This window comes from Atractosteus spatula, chromosome 2 (genome assembly GCF_055471065.1).
Source record: "Atractosteus spatula isolate fAtrSpa1 chromosome 2, fAtrSpa1.hap1, whole genome shotgun sequence".
Classification (NCBI taxonomy): domain Eukaryota; kingdom Metazoa; phylum Chordata; class Actinopteri; order Semionotiformes; family Lepisosteidae; genus Atractosteus; species Atractosteus spatula.
In genome coordinates this window covers 63470029-63494616 of record NC_142707.1, presented here as the reverse complement: position 1 = coordinate 63494616, position 24588 = coordinate 63470029, and the positions used below count along the sequence as shown (strand labels likewise).

The window sequence follows — 24588 nt, the reverse complement described above, 5'->3', positions numbered from 1 at the left end:
CTGTTGAAAGGAGTATCCCCGGACTTTTTCTGTAAAAGCACATTTTTTAAAAACCTTATTTAAAAAAATATATATATGCGGTGATCTTTGTTATATTGTGTTAAATCTAAAAAAAATGATGTGTCATATGTCTTACTTGTAAACCTGTAATAATCATGCCTTATATTGAGATTCATTGTGTCAAAGGTCTGCTGTTGTAAATGATCAGTTTTAGCAGTGCTGTGTACTGGACTTAAAAGGCATTGTTTATTATAATTGGTGGTCCTGGTATGCGTGCCCTTAAATCAAATGTGTCTTTAAGTGGCAGGTTGTGTACCCGAGGGAACTTTCTGATTCAGTTCTTCTGACTCAGGCTGAGGATTACAGTCTAAGACACTATAATGCTTTGCATATCTAAATAATAAGTGAAAAGGCCTGAATCATTGTAATTCAACATGATAATTGATAGTGGTCAACCGATTAAGCATTGTACGTTGGGCAATTGCAGAAATTCAGAATATTCAATGTGAAAGGGACAGAACCGCTGTAGTTCTATCCTGGAGCAAGGATGCTTTCCCTGATGCTGAATGTGTGAGTTTTCCTGCTTAATAATATGTGTCTTGCAATGGACTTGTGGCCTTAGAACAGAGCAGTGTACTAGCTGTTCAGTGCTATTTCAGGAACACTGCCAGCTGCATGCTCAGTTGCAACAAAATAAACTTGTGGAACAAAGTTGGAGACCATCTGATCCTATTCTAGGTACAGTAATAAGGATTAAGCATTGTTGTTGTTCTACCAAGCGGAAACTAGGGAGATCTAAACCAGAACATATGAAATATTTGGAACAGTAAGCCAATATGTTGGCTGACATTCATATGCAATTATTACTTTGTCATGTATGTAGTGGGAATGTTTTTGATAATTAAATGTTAGTTTTAATTTTAGAAAATAGTAAAATTATTAAATGGATCTATGAGAAAATACAAAAATTCAGTTCACCACAAAATGAGTGCAGCATCTGTGGGTTCTAATGTGATTGTGGCGAATCACAGTGGCTTTCATTTTTGTTGGTAATGATATACTGTACTGTATCGACATACACTTTAGAAGTGTAAGAGAATAAATCGGCAATTTGTTTTTTATGATGGGTAACATTTATGTAATACTATCAGGTTAAGCCTTATCGAGTTTCAAGTGCTACAGATGTTGCACTTCATCTGAGAATTTTCCAAATTGTTTGTGAATCTTGAAAATTTGGTGTAGTAAGGACTCTGCTGTTTTGTTAAAAGATTTACACCCAAGTTTTATGAATCTTGCATTTTTTTCCACTGATTCTTTTTTTTTATGTAGTTGCAATAGCATGAATGTACACGAGAGTACTGGTACCAGTCCAATAAGAGCCAATAGCATCACTGTGTTATGTGCAGTCCACCACAACTTTGCTATGGACTGGGATGGACCACATGTTCCGTCTCCAAGACATCCAACACATTGGCTGTTTCATAACCATGACTTTTGGACTGTGGCCACAGGAAAGAGAAGGGGTAGTGTTTCAAGGTACTGTCATAAGTAATCAACCCTGAAAACAGCCTGAAAAAAGTGCTTTCTTTAATGTACAGTACCTTCACATTTGACATTTTACCCACTGAACCCCTGTTCCTCAGTATCCCCGCTTCTTCCTAAGAACCGCCAGTATGGAATTCCCTCGCAATAATGAACAGAACAGACTCGGGAGACACCCAGATTCAAGCAAACACTCATACTGTAAGAGTGACTTTTTACTTACATGTACATGCCTTAATTTTGGTTTGCCTACCTCCACAAATTTCAAATATATATCTGAAATGTATCACTTTACTGTATACTACAGGCTGCACACGCATTAGTAACTATAAGCTGTTAAAATGTACTTTATATCTTCTCCATCTTTCTCTCTCACACACATACTGTAAAAAGGCTCCACAGCTGAATTTTTTTGCATTCTGTTTTCAGCATGAAATTAACCTTTACCCATTCCTTAATAGCTGTAATATGGTGTTGTGTATGGAAAGCAAATTTTATTTACCTATTAGTAGTGACAATATTATTTCAGTAATAAGCTGCATTTTGGAACTTTCCCTGGGCGATCCAGTGTTCCTCTAAGTACTGTACTAAATTGCCGAGTTCCGTAGTTCTCAAACTCTGGTACGCGGAGCGCCCCCAGGTGGTATGCCAGATGACACTGGAAATGTGTTGTGTGCGCTGAAAAATTGGGACGGGTTTTCATATTTTCTATTTTAATAAAATGAGTTTATGTGTCAAATATGCAGCCTACGTACATAGCTATGACGATACAGTGCGCGCTAATACCCGAGTGGCCACAAGAGCTACTATGTAATTCTATTCTACCATTGTATAGGAATACGTGCTACGAATGTACAGTAAGTGGCCAATTGCATTTAAAAAGAAGTTATCTCCAGCAAATAGGGAGGTAGGAGAATGTGCGCAATTTTGGAACAATGCCAATCTTGTAAGCACAGGAAAGCATAGGAATGCGCGCTACGAACGTAAGTGACCATTTGTAGTCGCTGGGGGTGTCACACTACACAGCTGATGGTAACGGGCACATGCTGCGACTCTCTACAACTCGCTATGATTTTTCTTACGATTATGTAAATTAAGGCTACAACTGAAAAACGTTGTGTAGTGTGACGCTGGCATTCGACAGCTGCATTGAGCACTCAACAATTGCTGTGAACTCCTCCAGGAGGAGTTGAGGTTGTTATAGAAAGTTTAAAAGGACAGAGTCCTGGACAGAGAAAAGGATGAAAGTACACTGTAAAGCCAGAGCAGATTTAAGTTAAGTCCCCTTTCCTCATTGCCTCTCGTAGCAGAATTCCCATTAGCCAAGCTATTGACCGTTTTAAACCCTATGTTTCAGATGACACAAAAAAGTGTGTTCTGGATAACAAAAAATTGGATGATGTAATCGACTGTAGGTTTTTAACATGAAGAACATACAAAAATTTGAACACAAGAGGAAGTCATTTGGCCTGCATAGCTTGTTTGGTTATTGGCTGACTATAGTTAGTCTAGCTGCAATACGTCCCGCCATATTTTGAAAGTGTGATAGCTGTACGCTCCAGCAACATGACTGGACAGCAAGTTCCATGCTTCTGCAACCCTTCATATACTCAATTGTAAATGCACTTCCCTGTTGGGAAGTGTCTTTTTGCATACTTGTACAGGAATCTCCTTTTAGTCTTGTCTGTTCAAGACTAAAAAAAAACATTCCTTTAGTCCTGTGACGGTATGACATTCCTTTGAGTCTGGGAATGTGCCTAGTCACTCTTCTCAAGAAGAGCAATCTTTTTTTGTATCATGCTTACCAACGTTGTAAAAAATATTGTAATTGAAGTCTTTTTAGTATGTACTACAATTTTAATAAAACATCCGTTGATCTCAATTCTACGCTTTTAATTGTCTCCACATTTTTTTTGTTTGCTGATTTTATTCTTTTCCACAATGTCTAGTAGATAAAATAATGTCAATATAAACACAAAAGTCTTTTTCCAAGGTAGGTTCTTCAAGCACTGGGTTTCCTATTTACCATTTCCTGTTTGCTGGAAGGTGTGGGTTTGCTACTTCCATGTAGCATTCTGCACTGGGTCACATTAAATGTCATCGGTCAGGTTTTTGTCCAGTCTTAAACTGTAATGCTGGTACTGAAGAACTCAGTACCTTATTGTATCACCTCAGCTGGAGCATTCACTCCTTTCCTATGCTTGTTTTCTAGCCCTTAACCAGTTCCTGATCCAAACTCATGCATTTCCTTGAATACCTACTGTACCACCTGTAATTTTCATGAAGTTCTTCTATGTGGAACTTTATGAAATGCATTCTGAAAATGAAATAATCATAAGCTTTTTATCTGTTAAAGCTGTTGCTTCTTTGAATAACTCCTAACATGAGTTAACTGAGCATTAATGCTGACGATCCTCAAGAATCCTGTTTCCTTATAGAAAATTCACTAGTTAGATCTAAACATCATTTTCATAACCTTGCATGTAATAGAAGGAAGGCTTATTCATCTAAATTACTTAGTTTTTCCAGGGGTTTTCTCATCATTTTATGGATGTACTTTACTGTCTGCAGTTTTCCAGTTAATGGGTATTTATTCTGTCCTTGGTGACTGCTGGAAGAGATTTGTTAACCGCCCATGAATAACATGGCGTTTCTGTAAGTACAGCTGGTAGAATTTCAGGCCTTGGAGATTTAAATTGATTTAAATTTGTAGTATCTATAGCATTTCTGCTAACACCAAGGCTTTAAATATAGAACTTTAGACTTTCTCAGCCTGAGAGATTTCGTACTTATTGAACACCTGAGTGAAAGTTAATGCCATCAGCCATTTCTTTTTCATCACCTCTGTACTTCCTTCTTTAATGTTTCTTTGCTGTTGTAATATTGAAATACTGAAAAAAAAACATTTTAGCCTCTAGTGCTGTATTTTTGCTGTCTCTGTATTGACCTTTGTCCTGTTGTAAATACTGTTGTATTGTTTATTGTTGGTGCAGTGCATTATACTTGTTTTATTTAACAGTATCTGTGCTTGATTTCTCATTAACATTGTCTTGATTTATAGTGTCATTTGGTTCCGGTTTCCCATCCTTGATTTTCTTTAGGTACGGAAGTGTACTGTGCTTCAAGTCTTTAAGGTGTTGTCATCCATTCTCTGTTGATCCCATATAAATCCTATCCCATTATACTACTTTTACGTTACATCTCCTTCCTAAAGAGTCTGCTTTTCTGCCTTTTCTTTGTGCTCTGCCTCTACAGTTTCAAAATACACCTCAAAGCACACCATACTATGATCACAGGACCCTAAAGGTTGTCTCCCATCTGTTTTCCTCACTCTGTTTTGATAGTTTGAAAAGGCCAGATTTATACAGCCAATCCCCCCAGAAGGAGTTCTGATCCAGGAAGATAGGTGTTCTGAGTAAGAAAGCAGTCGTTAGCCATGTCTGCTATTTGACTTTAAGCATCTGACATTTGTGATGTTTTATTTTTCTTAATCTAAGTAAAAAATAATATCCTTTGACAAATACTTATTCCTAATATATAACATTTGTAGAAAATGCCTGTCAGATGATTTAGCAGAGTGTCTTATTCAATGGTCTGAACATGACAAAAAATTCTATGTAGATTATTTTGAATCACCTTTGTAGTTTTTGTCTTTTTTGCTGGATATTCGAAAAATGATACCTGCAGACAAATATAACGACTCAGCACAGATTCCACTATCAATTAAACATCATAGAAAGAGATATACACAGTTTTATTAAAAGTTCCTTCCCAATGAGTTCTAATTTGTGTGTACGGTATATGTGAAGCAAAGGAGAGAATGTACCATGGTGTGAGTCTGTTGAATTCAAGGAAAGTACAATTGTGCCATGAATATAAATAAACATTGATTCACTTTAAACTGTTGGTAACTTCATGAGATGTGGTCCACATGCTCTAAATTTATAACTGGCTAAAATAAGGATTTGCAGAGAAATGACAGTTGTAGAGTACCTTGTCTGCAATTTTATCATCTTGAGTCATCCATCAGATTTAATTAACTGGTCATCAGCAGGGTGAGTAACTGTGAAAGCCTCAGGCTAGTAGCTTGTGTGGCACTGTTGGAAGCAATTTAAGCTTCAGTATTGCATGCCTTACACCAGGATGCAGATGCAGTCATGTGGGATTCAGTATCGCTGTGCCTGGACAAGTGCGTACCTGTTCATTGGCCTCTGAACCCTAGGGACCACATCATCCAACACGTTGGTAGGGCTCAAGTCTGGCAGATCATAATTGCTACATTCTTTTCCTGCTGTCCTGCTTTCCTGATGATCCGTAAGTAATTGTGCTATGTCCTGGACTCCAGTCCTATGCATCTACTCAAAGCTGGGTTCCCAGAGCTATTTCCATGTTTTACTTACCTTCTCAAATTAGTTCTTTGAGCCTGGATTTGTTCCCATAATCTTAAGATTTTTTACTATCATACCTCTCTTAAAAAATGTCCAGGTGCCCCAAGTTTTTAACAGTTACCACCTTATTCCAATTTGCCTTTTCTCACAAGAAATCTTGAAAATATGATGACAGCTCTCTTCGTGCACATAATGAGTTCTTTGAAACCTCTTTGATTAGGGTTTAGAGAACATACTTTCAGCCCTTGTTAAGGCAGCTGGCTGATGGCTTCTGATTCCAATTCACTCAATGCCCTTCTTCTGGATTTAAGTGCAGCAATCACAGCATTCTACTGGACTTAATGAAAATGATGCAGGGATCAACTGGAATATTGTTTCATTGGTCTGATTCTTTGTTTGTTTGCCAGAAGTCAATCTGCAGATCTTGTCTGTTTTAAATCTGCTCAGAAGGGACAGGGCTATCCAGTCCTAGTAGTGGAGGCACACACACCTGCTGGTTTTACTTCGAGCTGAGCTTAATTACCTAATTAAAGCCTTAATTGAATTCACATGTTAGTTGCTTGGCGTATTGACAAGTTTTACTGTACTCAAATGTTTGCCATTTTTCTTTTGAAATATAAATATTTCAAGGATGGATTACAAGTAACTGATTAACTCTGCTTACATGCTTGAATCTGAATTGAGCCATTCTAATGAGGGTAGTATGAAGACTGATAAATTTGTGCATCAATACGAAACTTAACAGGGGTTCCCACAGGCCAGGGGGTGACCTCCCACAGATATAAAGACGTAAAGTGGCACTGTGTGGCTCAGAGTGATGTGGTGGGGGGGTGGGGGGCAGCATGGTGCACAAGTGTGAAATAGGGGCTTGCAGTAGAGGTTGTTTGTCACCAGAGAAAAAGAATGACAAAGTAACTAAGCTTTTTGTTACTGAGACACAGTTCATAATTTAGCATTTGTCTGTGACCTGATGTTTCAGCTACATGGAAACCCCTCTTTTTTTGTTGTTCTATATGAATTACAAACATAGCTCTCATGGGTCCAAATGCCTAATGTGTGAGATTTTCTGTTGAAAATTGTGATACTATTGGTATTGATGGTTTCTTTTATTCAAGTACAAAAGACACATTTATTAACAGAATTGGGAGTCTACAACAATTTCACAATTTACATTCATTACTTCATGTCTTAAATAAACCCACACTTTATACAGTTGTGTGAGATGTTCAGACCAAGGCATTAGACTGTGAGACTTGAACGCTATATGATTATGTACCATCATGGCCGCTGGCTGGCAGAAGATTTTGGGGTGTATTTCAACTAAACAGGATTTCAATGTGCATTCTTATGTACAATTTGTCAGTGTTGACGTATTTCATTGGCCAAAAGGCAGCACCAATTTTCAGCCAGGCACCCCGCCTGGACTGTATACCACTGTAGGAAACCATGCTTTATATACAGTAGCACCTTTCAAGTCAATCATCTCAAAGCACTTTAAAATAAATAAAAGGCACATTGCACGTATCCAGAAAGACTATAAAGACCGAGAGGAGTATTTGATACCAAAGCCGTTTCAGCTAAGTACTGACTTAAGGGGCTGGATACTTATGTAATCTGTGGATTTTATTTTTTACTTTTCTTATCTTTCAATTTTGTTTACAGATTTTGCTGACATCCTTCTTCACAGGGTAGCGGTGTTCAATTTGATCATGTATCATTCATTATTTGTAATTAAAAAAAATCTGATGTCATTGGTAGGGGTGAATACCTTGTAAGGCTCCGCACGCTTACTGGTATAACCAAAAGATTCTTAGCTTGTTTGTGTTGTGAGATAATTATAAAGTCTGGGGTGTGCATACTGAACACTGCATTCCTTGTGTACTAAAAGGAAAATCTCTCATGACAAAGGGAAAAAGTAGACAAATATCAGGCTCTAATGGAAACATCTGTTACTTTCACATGCAAATGGTCTGTACTAATAAGATACACATGTTCCTCCAAGTGCTGTACCAAATCCTAATGTATCCTTTTCCAGGTTATTACAAAAAATCCCTTTGCTTGGGAATGTTTATTCTAGTTGCACCCAGTATTATGTGAACAGCAAAGTCATTATTTGTGTAGATTAGTATGTTGGTTGGTCACTCTTCCAAAATAAATGCCATGTTATTCTTTGAAGGGTAAAAATAGCTTGCACTTCTATTCAAACTGACTCATAATAGCATTCAGTCATACGAGTGGGCACTTTACTGGTGCATTGTGAATGAAGTACCTTACCTAAGGGCTCACTTGAAATCCCCACCTGATATTTGAAGCAACATGCAACTGTACGTAAAAACTTGTCTTGCTTCATTGTCGGCTTATTGCAGAAGAAAACATTTTGTAGGCCATAAAGTTAGGGGACATTTATATTTAGGGTAAATCTGTGCCTCAGGGACTTTCTGTTTACAGATACAATTATCAGTAGGTGGTCACACCGAGATTAACTTTATACAAGAAAATAAAATCTGCATTGTGTCCAAGAGATGGGAATTGAAATAAGTGGAAACTGGAACAATTAAAATGGCAAGGTAGTATTTATTATAACATTGTTACAATTCTGATCATTTGGGGTGCCTAAATTGGTGTTCTGTTTCACTACCCAATCCCCTACTGCATTATTTCTCAAATTCAAAATAAAATACTTTGGGGAAAGAGACAGTTTGAGATCATTTGTTTTTTTATATTGTTATATAAGAATGTATATGAAGTAGTTCAGGTGGGTAGGTGCGTCGGCATGCGCAGGCTGTACCGGAACAAGTAACAGGTTTATTCCATGCTGGAAAGAGAAGAGAGAAAACACAGCGTTTCGGCCTTGGAGCCTTGACACCTATTCTTCCTGAGAATGTATATTGTTAATTTTATTATTTTGTTCATGCTGTTACTAGAAAGCCTTTCTCCAAAACATTCTGATTAAAATAGATCTGACCCTTTCTTGTTCTTTCACATTATTTTTGTACAAAATCAGTGATTCAACATGTAAAAGAATGATTTGTTAAAGAGTTTCTGGCTTACTTTAGGATCTCTTCTTAGTCAGGTACAAACAACTTCCTCCTGGTGTGTTTCCTTTCATTTTATTTTTATTTTTCTATTACTTGATGTTTTGGGTCAGAAAGAATAATCATGTAAAATTATGTTGTGTAGCCTATTTCTTAAGAAGTATAATCAGTAGACTGTATAATCACATACAGTATGAATATGATTTCAAAGCGTTGTGCTATACTTCCTTAAGCAAGATTTAATATTTCTCAAGATATCATAATCTTTTATTACTAGTTAATTGGTGTAATCTTTTATGAGGAGTGTAGGGCAATTAAAAGGATTTTTAAAATGAGAACTTTTCTTACTTACCCATACATTACACATTTCTTTACCTTTCAGGCAGTTAATGCTGAATGGTGAATGTATATAATCATTTAGTAAATGATTAAGGTTATTTTCTTTTTGCACCCCTTTGCCTCCAGGATAAATAATTAAGGCCATTCATGCTTTCTGGTTTAACCTAATGCCAGACAAGACAATTGACTTGGTAACATGGATACATTCTTCTTTCAACTGAAAGCAATAATGAACATAAAGCTTAGAGACAAGAGATCGTTATTAAGCTCATTCAGTTTGCTGTTATCGAATTGAAGTCTGTTTCCTGAAAGAGTCTGGGCGTTGTCTTCAGCAACATTGCTGTATAGCTTGTTGCAGATTTCCACAACCCTGTGTGTAGAATGAGTGCCTCCTTTTATCGGTTTTAAGTGAACCTTCTCTTAGTTTCTGTTTGCGTCCTCTGGTTTGTGTTCCACTGTTGATTTTGAAAAAAAAAATGATTGTGCTGCCTTGTTTGTAATGTCTTTGAGTATTTCGAATACCTGAATCAAGTACTCTTGTTGTCATCTCTGTTCAAAACTAAAAAGGTTCAGTTCCATTAGCCCGTAAGAGTAAATATGTGTTTAAGCCAGGAAAATCTGTATCTGTTCTCACTTCTCTGGAATGATTCAGGGCAGTTATGCTTTTTGTATGATGGTGATAAAAAATGTGCACAGTATTCTAAATCAGGTCTTGATGGTGTATTGATTCGGTTTCTATATCACTTGGTCTAGATTAGAGTTTGGCAAAGTACGGTACATGTGCTATGAGTGTCATACAAAAAGTTTTTCGGTGGCAGGTACAATGAAAGTAATATTAGTGGTGAGGATCCTAAATACTGTGCTTGATTGCTCTGTCAATCTCTAAAATATTCTACACAGTGAAAGGTAGAAAGAAAACCAATTCCAATAGTTTATTAATATGATAAGTTTCGTGAGACCAGCCTATCTAGATTTTCAGATAATCCCTCGATGCCACTGATCACGTGGAGGGTTAGACATTTCAGACATACAGTAATGGCAGTTCCTTCAAAAGAAAAATAGGGTTTGTTTAACATAAAGACCATGCTGTTTTATTACTATGTTGTGAGATCTTTGTCGCACGAAAGTCTTCAAGGACGAGACAGATGATGCAGAGTCAATCAAATGGATCAAAGTGAGGAATGGAAAGCAAACTGGTGTCTTCAGTGACTAATGTTCAAGTACAAATCAAGTCACAGAGAGCTACAGAATTATACAGTGTGTTGTTGCAAAACATAGGAATCTGTTTACAGATGAGGAATATACAGTATAAAAGAGACTTTACTCAGCTGTTTGGATATTTAAGTCAGTGGTTTGCCCAATAAATACATAATCCTCTCCAGAATAAAGGACTTTTACCTCATTCGTGTTGTACTTAAAGAGTTTATAGATATAAATGACTATGACTATTCAGATGGAGTTTGAGGACAGCTACACTGCCTTAAACCAATGCATAAAACAGCAACAGGGAATACATACTGTAGCAAAGACATTTGCATATCATTCTGAGGAAGGGTTTTCTGTGACAACTGACTGTGGCCCTGCTATGATCAGAAAAATCATATGGAATGGAATGGAATTATAAAGATCATTGCAGTTCACATCGGTCACCCAACAGTAAGTTTTCTTGGCATTATTTATCAAGGAAATCTTTGTGCCTAGATTTCTAATTCTGGTTTCAATAATTAGATGACAACAGTGGTGAAGATTTTCTTGTTACTCATTCTGGCTTGACAAAGAGGCAGTTTCACAAATTCTGTTGGACAGTGCTTATGAGGACATTCTGCTTCATTGCACTGTACTTTGGGTAAGCTGAGGGAAGGTTTTGGCATGTTTAGTGGACTGTCTTGATGCAATTAAGATCTTTTTGTCAGAGAAGGGTCAAAACTACCCCAAACTGGGTGACGAAATATTGAAGTATTGTACCATTAGTGTTGCTGAGATTGTAAACTAAATGCAAGAGTTTGCATCAAAATTTGTAAGTAAAATTTTCAGCATTTTGGCCTGATGTTTTCCTTTCTGATCAAACAAGAAAACATTTTGTTTGTACAGTAAGTGACATTGTACACGAATAACACAGAGACACACAATGGGAGTTATGGATTTCAAAATGCAGCTCATCAAAATACAGTGCTAAGACTTCTGGACTTTGCGGATCTCCGGTACACATTTGAAGTTACTGAAAGAGATCACAGGGTCTCTGCCATGAAATGTTGGAAGTCCCTGCCTGTGAAATCTAACTGAAGAAAGTGGCACTGTCACTACTCTCAGAGAACAGACCAGCTAAACACTCTGACTTATGTGCTGCTCAAAATACCGAAGTATGAGCCCAAGACTGGAGAACTCGGCAACTTAGTAAGTAAAACCAAGGACAAGAATCATCATAATAAGCATTACGCATGAAATTAATTATCTCATTTTAATTAATCAGAATGTAAGTTGAGCTGTTAGTGACTTTAACAGTGGTATGCAGATCCTTAAATATAAGAGAATGAGTTAACTCCTGTTAGCTGTTGACACATCCATTCTAAAAGGTGTCATGTCCACCCCGGCTCCAGCACCGTGGGCAGACTGACATTACCATGGTAATCTGTGTTGAAAGGAGAGTGGAGGTGTGACTGGACCCCATGCTGTTTAAGGCCAGGTCTGACTGCACACGGGGCTCTGGTAAGGATACGTTCTTTTGTCCGATTCTGCTCCTTTTTTTTCATTCTTGTGTTCCTGTATTTCCCAATTCTGGTTCCCTGGCCTCTACGCTTTTCCCCATGTACCATTTCTAGTGCCTGATTGGATTCCTGACCCAACTTGTCCCGACCTTGTGATTGGATCTCCCCCACGGCTTGGAATATTTTCAGAATGTATCTCTGCTAGACCCAGACCTGCTCGGTCTTTACTCATGGACAGCCCCTGGGGCATTGGACGGTGTGTCATCTGTCTTTTCTGGTTTTGACTCCCACCGGGGCGCAGCTTGACTCCACACCAGTACCATTCATGCGCTTTCCAGCCTCAGCCCTTCCAGTCAGCGCCCACGGCACCCTACCCAGTGCCCTCATCATCGTTCCCTCATTCCTAGACGCATGCAGCTCTGCTGTGACCGTGTGTGCTTTTCCTGTTAGGCTCCTGCTCCTGTTCCACCTGGCCTCTAGTACAACTGACTTCACCTGCCTACTGCAGCGTCTGCCTTGTGCTTCACTTCCTCCCCTGACTTGGGCCCACCTTTCCCGCCCACCAGAGCGGCAGACGTAACAAAAGGTTAATGATGATGGAAGTGGTCAAAATAAGCATCTCCTTCTTTTTCATAGGTGACTTTTTCAAGCCCAGTGTTTCCCATTTGATATTTCATCGTTTCTGTTTCCTGCTTGTACCATCCTCTATTTAGTAGTTCAAGTAGGTACAGTAGCTGCGTCAACACGCGTAGGCTGCAAAGGAACAAGTAAAGGTTTATTCCGTGCTGGAAAGAGAAGAAAAGAAACACAATGTTTTGGCTGTGGAGCCTTCTTTGGGTGTGAGAAAGAGAGGGAAGTCAGCAGCTGAAGTATCATAGGAGAACAAAAGCTGGGAGTGTAGAGGAGGCGGGAGCACTCTGTCTAAACAAAGGCTGTATCTTGAATACCTACAACCTGCAATCTGCTTTGAGAAGCTTTATCAAAAGCCTACTCAAAATGTAAATACAACATATGCCCTCTGCATTCGTTTAACACTGCTATTTCTTGTTCAAAGAATTCTAACAAGTTACTTAAGCAAGACCTATTTTTCTAAAACCATGTTGATTATACCCTAGACTCCTACTGACATACAGATGATCCTCTAATTTTACACATAAAGATCAACATAAGCAAAACTTATTGGTCTGTAATTACTTGGTTTATTTCTTTTCTTTATGGATGAGTGCTAGATGAGCAATTTCCCATTCAATGTTGAGGAGTGTTAGGCTATGAATAACATATTTTGAATCCCCATGTAGCATTGGTAGAATACCATTAGAGTGTGAAGATTTATCTTCAGTATTTCTAATATTTTATCTGATCATATACAATATAATGCTATTTTAACATTTTTAACTGAAAGACAATTCATCCTTTACCATTCTTTTGTTGTTGTATTACTGAAAAGAAAATTGGAATTAATGCTGAATTTATTTATAAAATCAATTTATAAATGGATTCCATTATTGATATACAATTTATTGATCTCCATTTCTTTAACTGCATGCTGTTCTTTTTGCCATCATGTTTGTATATCAAATTGGTGTATTATGCCTTTTGGGCCTTTGAATTTTAGCCTTTAATTTCTCTTTGGTTGAAACAGATCGGTTTCACAAATAAACTCTTTAAACTCTTGCCATTAAATCTCCTCTAGTTCTGTATCGATCCTGTCCTATTTTACTTAAGTTCTGTCTCATTTCTTCATAGACCATTTTCCTGAAATTCTAAACATTTGTTTTGACTCTCTGCAGCCCTGTCCTGGAAAGGCAAATTAGAAAATCAGTGGATGTTTTGGCTCTACTTGAAAAGTTTCAAGATATGCTTTAGAGCACACCTTATGTTTCTAGGTCCCTAATGGTCCTCTCACCTCTATTCTATACTCTTGATTTTATGAAAGACTACATAAATGTACATAAATGTAGACATTCTATCTTGTAGGTGCTATGAGAAACTGAGTTCGGAAGCTTTTGTTAACGTCTGCTATTTTAGTTGTAGCTAATGATGCCACTAATAGTTTTTCAGTCTGTGTGAGGAAAATTAATATCTCTGAAGATCACCGCTGTCTTCCTTTATACATTCATCTCTGAATTCCTTAAATAACACAATAATAATCAATATCTGAATTTATTGGTCTATAACATATACCTAACAGGGAAAGTTTGGCCCATTTAGATTGGATGACTCTTGATTCATTTAGGTTATGTTCCTGTCCCTGAATGCTCTTTTTGACGTACTGTACAGTACTACACCTCCACCTCTTGCATCTCTGTTGTCTGCTCAAAATGCATCTGATAATATGGTGTTGTAATCACTAGAGTTTTTTTAGCTCTTAAATTTTGTTTCCCTGTATCTCAGACTAGTCTGGTATGTTCTGTTGCAAGTTTCACCTGTGTAATTTAAATATGCCAGAGTGAAAATGCCACAATTTATGGTGATAAAGGTACAGCTGGTCACTAGCCAGGATATGGATGTCATTTTATGGCCTTTTGATCCATCTCAGATTTATCAGTTGCAGGCTTTCTCAATAGACATATCCAGGTGCTGGAGTAAGCCAACATATTACATACATACTGTATTTGCTGCTTAATTTGTACAATTTAATGTGTGATTTGGTAGCTCTTAATATTTGAAATTTGAGTTCGATCCTTTTTGCAGTGGTAATCATACTCATTTCCTTCTATTGGTCATTTTTGTTTAATGCAGTTTTTGTTTTTCTTTTGTTTATTACTGTATATGATTTTTTCGCATCAGGAATAAACGTTGTGTTTATTCAAAATACTATTTTCTTGACAACAAGTATGTAATTTCAGTACCTAATTTGTACCTAGAAACAATTCCTTACTTTTATATACACCCACTATCAGGGATATGTAAGGGTTCTGTTCCATAAGTCTTTATGTAACACAAATTATACTCAAGTCAGAAGATACCCTTTCCTTGCCATTGTGTGAACACATACAGTATAAAGAATTGCCATTCACTATATTGCAGTGGCCCTCCCTTATTTTCCCTAACTACCTCGGAAACTGAAGAAGGAGGGACAGGAGACTAGAATTGCAGACTCAACAGTGTTTCATGTTCTTTTAATATGTGTGTTAGTCACACAGGGGGTAGAGACCAAGAGAGAGAATGCACAAACACCTAGCAGTCAATGAGGCAGAGAAAGAAAGAAAACTCTATAAAGACGGTACAAAATGAAAGAAAGATCAATTAAAAGAACTCCAGGGTTTTGTAGCATTTTTGAACCCTTTCATTAGAAGAATATGCATAAAAACAAACTAAATTAAATATTGCTGAGAATTATCTTTCACACATGTATAAATATTTTACTCCACATTTCATTACCTTAAACTCTACTATTCAGCAATTTGAGGACAAAATAAAATACAAAGTAAATAATAAAATCACTTGGGTGCTTCTCTGGCATGATTTCAATATAGGCTACCCACAATGTTCAGTGTAGAATAATGAGATAATGTGCAGAGGCTGACACACGTGTGAAAGCAAAGCAGGACGGCAGTGTAGAAAGGAGCCTTGTTGGATTTTGATGGTGACCACGATATACTTATACAGGTACAATATGCTCTCTTGTATTCATCTGCGGAAGGAACTTACCGTGCTACTTGCTCTTTATGTAACGTAAACTGGAACACTTTATTATGGGACCCCTGGGAGCTTTGTACTGAAAGTGAAATTTACACAAGTTGAGTCTTGTGTAACCCGGCCTGTTTTTTCTAGCCTTGATTATTGTAAGGCAGTACTTGTTGGTGTATCCAAATGTGTTCTTACTGTAAGTTATGGGCATTTTGCAACTTGGCTGCTTGTATTTTAATCAAATGTAAAATGCTTGAGTGTACATTACCTCTTTTAGCTCCCTTGCACTGGCTGACTACAGATTTCAGATTGAGGTTCAAAATACTGCTGATTGCCTGAATACTACAGTGAACTACCAACCCAGTAGAAACCTACAATTCATTTATGCTCTTTGGCCATCTGTTGGTTCCCAGGACAAGGTTCTGGGAGTCCATTCTTTTTGTTCTGATGCTCCTAGCTGCAGAAGAATCTCAGATTGCATATCTGATATTTTACAAATCAGAGAACCCTTTCAAATCCTGTCGTAAAGCTCATTTTATACAAAAACTTTTAATTATATAGTTTACGGTTTTAATTTGTATAAACCTGTCTTTTGTTTGATGTAGTGTACAGTGCCTTGAGACATGCCGTAGGAAGGCACTATTTAAAATAAATGTTATTAATAAAAGTATGTAAAGCCCCCTGCTTTTAAATACTTTTCCAAATCATTAAGGTTTTAAATGGTGCAGTTTTATTTGAAAGCATAAAAGTTTTGGATATTTAATGCTGACATATGTCGGCAGAACTCTTGTACATGTCAAAAGCTCTGAGACCCAGGGGTGCTTAATTAGGTTATAGGAAGAATTAAATGTAAGACACGCAGGTTGAGGAATAAACAATCAGTGTCAGCTGTCAGCCATCCATCCATAAAGGAGAATCAATCAGCAGTTCAGTCAAAATATGAACTTAAGATGAACCAACCATAATTAGTGATTTTTTTTTAGCTATCAAAACAAATCAGTTCCTAGTAGTTTTAAAGGGATCACATGATCAGAAATGTACATAGAATAACAAGCATGAAATATTATGTATTTAGATACTGTACTATTTAATAAGATGTTTGGGCTGTGCAGTCCCTTGTTTAACATACAGGCTAAATCCTATAATCTATGCATTTTTCTGTCAAACTTTCATGGAAAATTATTTTCCTCATCCAGACAAGCATACTTTCAAGAAAAATACTTTCTTTGTAAATTGGGGCTGGGCTTTGGAATAGGATATACTTGGGCAACTTCCCCAGAATGGAAGATCTAGAGAGACATGTTATTTCCTACAGTTTCATGGCACGAAGAGTCACACATTCCATCCACGAGTACCAGGATACAGAAGTGTGCTATCAACCCACAGGCTTGGTTCAACAACTGTTTGACTAGTAATGTCTGCTGTAACTGTGCTGGTCAGGGCAAGGAAGGAGTCTCATATGTTCTGTAATTAGTTTGATAGTGTGTAGTAGTGCAACAGCCTCCTGTGCCTGGCAAGGGACAAAACATGAACCAACAATCTAACTTCAAGCCAAACCCCACAAGGACCTTACCTTATCAACCAGTGGTTCTTTATGGACAACAGGGCTTCATCATGACAAAGGCAAGATAAAGATGAATGAGGTTCGGTCTGTCTTCAGGGCTTCAGATCCTCAAGACTTCTCCAATAGTGCCAGAGATAATAATAACATCACTTTATTAACCCTTTACAATCTCTTGCATTAGGAATTATCTTTTCGCATACCCCAGCTTGCTCTCCATGAGACACACAGACACACAGATAGAGAGAGAGCCTGGGGTCAGAGCGCAGGGTCTGCCATTGTACGGTGCCCCTGGAGCAGTTGGGGTTAAGGGCCTTGCTCAGGAGCCCAACGGAGTAGGATTCCTCTCCCAGCTGCGGGATTTGAACCGGCGACCTTCCAGCCACAGAGCCACCGCTCTGCCCCAAGAGATCAGAGATCAGGACCTGATTGAGGCATCAGGTCTACTGAAGAGTGAGGGAAGAGGTGAGGTGAGTAAGAGCTATAACTGATCAAGAGGATGACAGCAACATCTCCCTCTACATCTGTGTATTGTTAAATCTCTGTCTTGTGACAATCGGAAAATGTTTACAAACAGAAATGCCATAAAAAACAAATATAGCAAAATTGCATCATCACATTCTAAAATAATTATGGAAAGTGTTAATGTGTCTGCAGTGTCACTAAAGCTGGTAAGTAAGTACAGAATATTAAATTCTCTGTTTTAATTAAACCTAATGTGAAAACTAAGCACCTTGGAGACTGAACTCCAAGATAATTGAGGCAGTTGTCTGTTGTGTGGCTTGTGGTGTTGGATGTATTTGGGATGCATCTAAGCATAGATCTTTGAAGATCTAGAGAAAGCAGATCCTCCTACAGCAACACTGTATGTCTTTTAGTTTTTCTTAGTTTTGAATAACCTTTAATATTTTTTTTCTTTCACTCTGTTGATATGTAGGTTTAGTCCTATGTATTGCCCATTCTTTTTTTTCATGGAATAACCTTTTGTGTTACATTTCTTAATTATTATCGGCACATATGGGTGTTTAAACAATGCGGTGAAAAACTTGTTTTGAAGTGTTATTGCAGCATTTAGGTGAATGTTTCAGCAAGATTTGCCTTTGTTGTACATTCATAAACTGTTGACTTTTAGAGCCTTTTTCTGATCACACATTAAATGGCCAATCAAATCAGCCATAAAGCAACTGACTAACAGAGCTGAACAAGGATATCAAAGAAGAAAAAAACAAAATAAAAGAATGAATTACAGAGAACAGTACTGTTTGGAAAAATACTCGATCCATTCCATGAATGTGTAAGTCTTTTGTGATCCAGTGGCATCACGCTTGAGTATTCATGCTTCCAACCCCAAAGATATTAGAAAATTATTTGTTTGGATAGAATGGCACTTAGGTGAAAATTCCTAATTTAATATCAGCTTGTGACGCCTATGGAGAGCAAGCTTGGGTATGCGAAAATTCCTAATTCCTAATGCAAGAAATTGTATAGGGCTAATAAAGTGATGTTATGTTATGTTATTGCGTATTCTATAAATCAGGAGTAACAGATCTGTCATCTCTACTTGAAACATTGTTGAATACACATTTGGAGTGCATGAAAACAATTTTAAGGGGTTTTGATCTCTCAGCTGGAGAACTATAGTACAACCTCTGTATCATCATCCCCATCCCCCGTAAATGTTGAACAACTTGCCTCTGAAGTTGCTTACCTTTTGTGTAGTGCATAATATTGCTGTATGTAAAAGGTGTTACACTGAACCTTCAGAGGATATGTTCCACATTCACATAGGGAGCATGGGGCTGCACTTCACATGAAAATGAACCTGTGGATAGAGGAGGACTTAAGTAATGAGTCCATCCATCTGTCTATTTTCTAACCACTTCGTCCAATAGATGATCAAGAGGAAGCCAGTGCCTGTCTCAACAAACAACAGGCACAAGGTGGGATAAAGCCAGCAGTCATATATGACTATAATTTTGAATATTTCACACTTTGCATGTAGTAATGACATGAATTAATGAGACTTTTATCCATCAAACGTATTTCAGTATGGTCGGTTGTATTACCCAACACAGTCCTTCAGTTTTGTGATATGAACAAAACTGGCACATAATAATGCTTGTCATTACTGAAATGTTATCCACTGAGAGGCATGTTGGGTAGTAATATCCAAAATTATTTTCAATAATGCATTACAAATGAGTTTAGAAAGCAAAATGTATGTGTAGTACATAAAGAATGTTGTTCATAAAACAAAGTAAATTGTATTACAGCAATTGCTTTCTGCATTCCAATGCTGTTCTTCCAGTGACTGAGAAATTACTGTGGCTACCAGCTTCTATGTGCTTGTGCTCTTACTCTTTAGTCTTGTTGTCTAACCTTCTCTTAAGAAATGTCAGAATGAGGTTGTCGGATCACTTACCTATGACCAGTCAAACAGGTGGGCTGAATGGCTTCCTGTTTGTAAACATTTGCATGTTCTTATAGATGAAATGTCTTAAATATCCCTAAAAACATTTCATGGTAAACGTCCAACAAAAGGTCTGTATTTTCTCTAAAGGATATCATAGTCTGTGGATCATTGTCATGGTCCACGAGAGACTTTACCAGCTCCCTCTACCACATGTTAATAAAGTTTATTGTTTAACCCTTGAGGAGGGGGTAGCTCTTAGCCGTGGACTCCCAGAGGTTTCCTAACAGCTAAATGAGGTTTTTCCTTCCTGTGCAGCTTATTCTATGTGTGATACTATCTCATTTGACACCCTACCCCTAGAGTGCGCTCCACTTCATTCCTGTTCCGAGTTCCGTGTGCTTATTCATGTCCTTCTGGTGTGTCTTGTTTCCGTTTCCTATTTAGTCCCTGTGACTCCAGTGTTCCTTGCTTAGCATTAGGGTACGGATGTCATGAGGCCCACCTAGCACCAGGTCATCCCACATCCGTGTTCTGAGGGCATTGGCCTCATCCCCGACATCGCCTGACCCCTAGCCCAGAGCAAACCTCTGTGTTTGTCCCGTTTTTGCCGCTATTCATATGGTCTCTTCTACTTTTCTGTTCATTGCACGGCTGGCCTTGACAGTCATTCTGGCTCAAAATCTTTATTTTGCTAATATTTTGTGTGGTGGAATGCAGAGGTCAAGCATGAAACAGTATTTAAGCTAAAATATTAAAGGGTTAGCGAAAATGCAGCTCTTTTGCTGGGGTAAGGAGTAGCCTTAAAATGTCTCTTTTTTGGAAGGATGGAGGTTTTAAAAATTAGAATGTCTGTAGCCAGCTGTTTTTCTCTGTTGATAGGCAGGAAAACCCCTGTAGAGAACATCCAAAATAAACACCACTATTGTAGTTTATTTGTGTACAATGCAACCTTAAAATTAATAAATTATCCAGTTAGTAATTGCTGAGTGAAGTGTTCATTCCTTCTAAAGTGGAAAAGATAAAAAAAAAATCAGCATATTTTGTCTGCATAGTTCTTTGATTTAATGACCCCACAAAAAGGCTTCAGGATAAAATTTTCAGAAGTCATGAAACCCACTGTGGGACACGAGTTTTAAACTGATTTTTGGTGAGGATCTGATGGACTTGTGATAAAGTAATAGATATGATAATTTGAACACGTGAAAAGCCTTCTTCATCATGAATTTAAAGGTATCTTTGTTCCTCATCTGATCTATGCCTTCCACTTCACAAAATATAGAATAAATCAAAATATTAAGGACCAAAGCTTTGACATGTTTTATTTGACATGAAATGTCCCTGCTTTGTTCTCACATTATCACTTAGAAATTCTAGTTCACAATTTGCTCTACTAATGATTGGTTTAGAATAGTGGTGACAGCTAATGCACAACTGAAATAAAACATTTGCTCTGTGTCTTCGGTTGTACTTGTTTTTTTAAAGACATCTCCATGTGTAGCTGTTTTTTTTGGTGTTATTCCTTTTACATCTCAGAGCCAGCTAGTGTGGTGTGTGAAGAAATGCATGTCATGTACCAGATGCTTTCAACATAAACAGTTAAATTCTAGTTTATGTAGCCTTTTACTGGAGTTTTAATAATCCCTGCCCCAATACACACACCATGTGTATGAGATCATGGGTTGGACCTTTCTTCAGGATTGACTCAACCTTAATGCAATATAATAATCCCTGCAATGTGGGAGCTTGTTGGGTGAATGTACTGTGACAGAAAAACAGTTTTAATGTTGAACGCTTCATCCCAACATTAAAAAAAAATATTTTGACAGGCCATTAGCCAGTGTTTGTTTGAGAGGGCACAGCTGCAGGTAATTGGTCTCTATGAGCTGCATCTGTGGGCTGGCCTTTTTAAATGGCCTGTCTAAACTCACTTTTGTGACTGCAGAGACTCGTGGAAAGCAAAGCAGCATGTCAGAAGAGGGCTGTCCTCATCTTGCAGAAATTAGCCTGATGGGCGGCTTCCTTTTTTGTGTTTGCTGGGAAAGGGGCAAGTGACATTGCTGGGTTTGTCAGTGAAGTGACTGGGAAAGGGCCATGAAGGTGTGTGTGTGTGTGTGTGTGTGTGTGTGTGTTGCCAGGAAGGTGGCGCGGCTGGGAGCGAGGTTAACTGGTTGGGGTGAAGCCTTTGTGTTACAAATATGTACATGCTTCGTTAGCATTGTAGAAACTGCTCTGTAGAAGGGTCCATGCCCTAGCTTGCCAAACTGGAATACTGTGAGGATTACGTTACATTTCTTCTGCAGCTTCCTCAAACATGCGGCTGTTGTCTGCCTCCTGTCTGCAGTGTAAAAATGCTAGCAGCTTCAGATCGCCTTCCAATTTCAGAAGCAGTACTTTGAATCAAACATAAGCAAACATGCCTTGACATGGTTTCATGAAATGGAAAAGCTGCTACATTTCACCGCTGTGAAATTTTGACATTTGTCGGAAAAGTAACTTTTCAAAAGTCCATTCAAGTGTTATCACTAGTGAAATCACAGAGATCTAATAACATGATTAAAGAAATACTGAACTGTTGTACAGTGCATTGAAAATGTATTCAGACACACTTCCTATGGTGCTTCTTTTTATAAAATGACAAAATACTGTAATTCATAGACTTTTTAACTTAATATTTTATTCTAAACCTGAAAGCTGAGATTGACGACCCTATAAGATAAGTTACAGGAAATGTCAGCAACATTTAAGAAAAAAAATTAAATATATTAATTAAGTATTCAGACCCATACTGTACACTCAGTATGTAGTTATCTATAGAAGCACCTTTTGGTAATAATCAAAGCTAAACGTCTTATTGGATAAGTGTTTGCCAACTTTGCACACCAGTTTGGTAGAAAGTTTGCCCATTCTTTGCAGATTAGCTCAGGTTCTCTCATTGCTCAGGGATCACTTATTGACGGTAATTTTCAAGTCTTTCTACAGATTCTCAAGTCAGGATTTTGTGCTACTCAAGGACAATTGCTTCCTTATTCTTATGCCGCTCCAGTGTAACCTTGGCCTTGTGGTTTTGATCAGTGTCCTGGTAAAAGATGAATTTTCATCCCAATTTCATGTCTGAAATAGGTTTTTATTCTAAGATTTGTTCTGTCTACGTTCTTGACAAGCTTCCCAGACGCAGGACGATAATGCAGTGCTGCCAAACCAATGCTCCACAGTAGGAATGATGCTGACTGAATGATGTTGGATTTATGTCAGATGTAATACTTTACATTTAGACCAAAAAGTTCCATGTTTTTGTCTTGTTGGCCACACGACCTTTCGTCACATGTTTTGTTTCAGTATCACTTGTGTGCTTTGTTCCAACTGGATGCAGGATTTGTTAGATTTTTTCAATTTCATAAATCTCCCCATTTGTGGAGTGATCGGGATATTGTTGACCCATGGATCTTATCTCTCATCTCAGCCACTGAACTCTATAACTCTTTCAAAGTCACTCTTGGCATCACCATTTTCTTCTTTGCCCGATTGCTCAGTTTGGAGGGACAGCCTTATCTAGGCTATTTCTTTGGCTCCATCCACTTCTTCATGATTAACTTCATCATAATCAATGAGATATTAAGATTCTTTGAAATGTTTTAATCCTTTTTCTTTATTTGTGCTTTTATATACCTTTATTCCTGAGTTTTCAAAACTCCTTGGTGTTCATGGTGGAATCTTTGCCTGAAACTCAATACTTGACTAAGGGACCTTACAGAGAAATTATTCTTCAGTTGTTTTTGAACAAGATAATAGAAACCAAGAAATGATTGTATAATCCTAATGAAGGTTTCTACAATAAACATTTTTCATTAAATATTTAGAAGTACTGAGGTATATACAATACCTGGGTATACTATATCAAGTGGTTGTGGTAACATCAGTTACATTATTTCCTGTGTTTGACATAAAAAGGGTCCGCTTTGTGATATCAGTTTTACAAGTGTCCTTCTGAAGCATTAAAACTTAAAATTGTGTGTAGTATGGCAGAACATTTCTTTCCTAGAAAACAGGAAATTCTTGAGTCTTGGATTCCAAAGTTTGTATGAAAATGAATGAGGTACTTTGAAATGCTTCTTTGTTATAAATAAAACTAAATGATAGATATTCAAAATGCTATGAGGCTTTGTTAAATGTGTTTCAGTATTATTTGCATACCGAGTTTTTAACCAAGTGGTTAGCTCCCAAAAACGTTACTAGGAAAGCATATGATTTAAATTTAATATAAAATTAGATGAGGTAGAATGCCAGAATCTTCAGTTTTGTGTTTGGGAAGTTGTTCCAGCTGTAACGTAGCAACCAGAGAACAAATGGTTAGACTAGCTAATAACATTAATATGTTGGCATTTTTATTTAACGTACATTGTTTTGCACAGTGGGAGTTACCATTGATTAACTTGCAGGAGAATAAACTGAAGGTAGAAGAAACAATTTCCAGCTGTGATATGCAGGATTAAAAAATGCTATTTTTACACATTTGCAGTAATATGTTTTTTATAGATTAAGTGAGATTTCTTTCCCTATGTGTATCTCAATTTACTTTTAATATGGTCATTTGTGGTTTATATGTAATGAAAAAAAATCTGCTCATAAGTCAATTTATCTTACTCATCAAATCCTTAAAAGATAAAGGTGTCTTTTAATGTGTTTATTGTGGGAAAATATATTAGAGCCTTCATTATGAACTTTGTGAGAATGAAACCTTTGTTCTACTCAAATACATATTCAGAGTGAGTTGTAATTATAGGCACTGCACCTGTGACCCTGAGGGTTTGAGAACACTGTTGTGAATAAAGCTTTTGTTCAAAGGGTTATGTAAAAATGCTAGTACCAACCATGACACTAACACAGACTTGTGTATTTTTAAAACACACATCTCATCTTGTTTCTGAACTCTCTGCAATAATACCAAACGTGCTGTGATACCGCATGGGGCGGT

The 24588-nt window shown here is 37.5% G+C and overlaps 1 protein-coding gene across 3 annotated transcripts in view; it reads left to right on the top strand.

The window, feature by feature from the left end:
• Nucleotides 1-24588, top strand: part of pxdn (peroxidasin) — a 93022-nt gene that overhangs the window by 6830 nt on the left and 61604 nt on the right. The window lies entirely within an intron of this gene.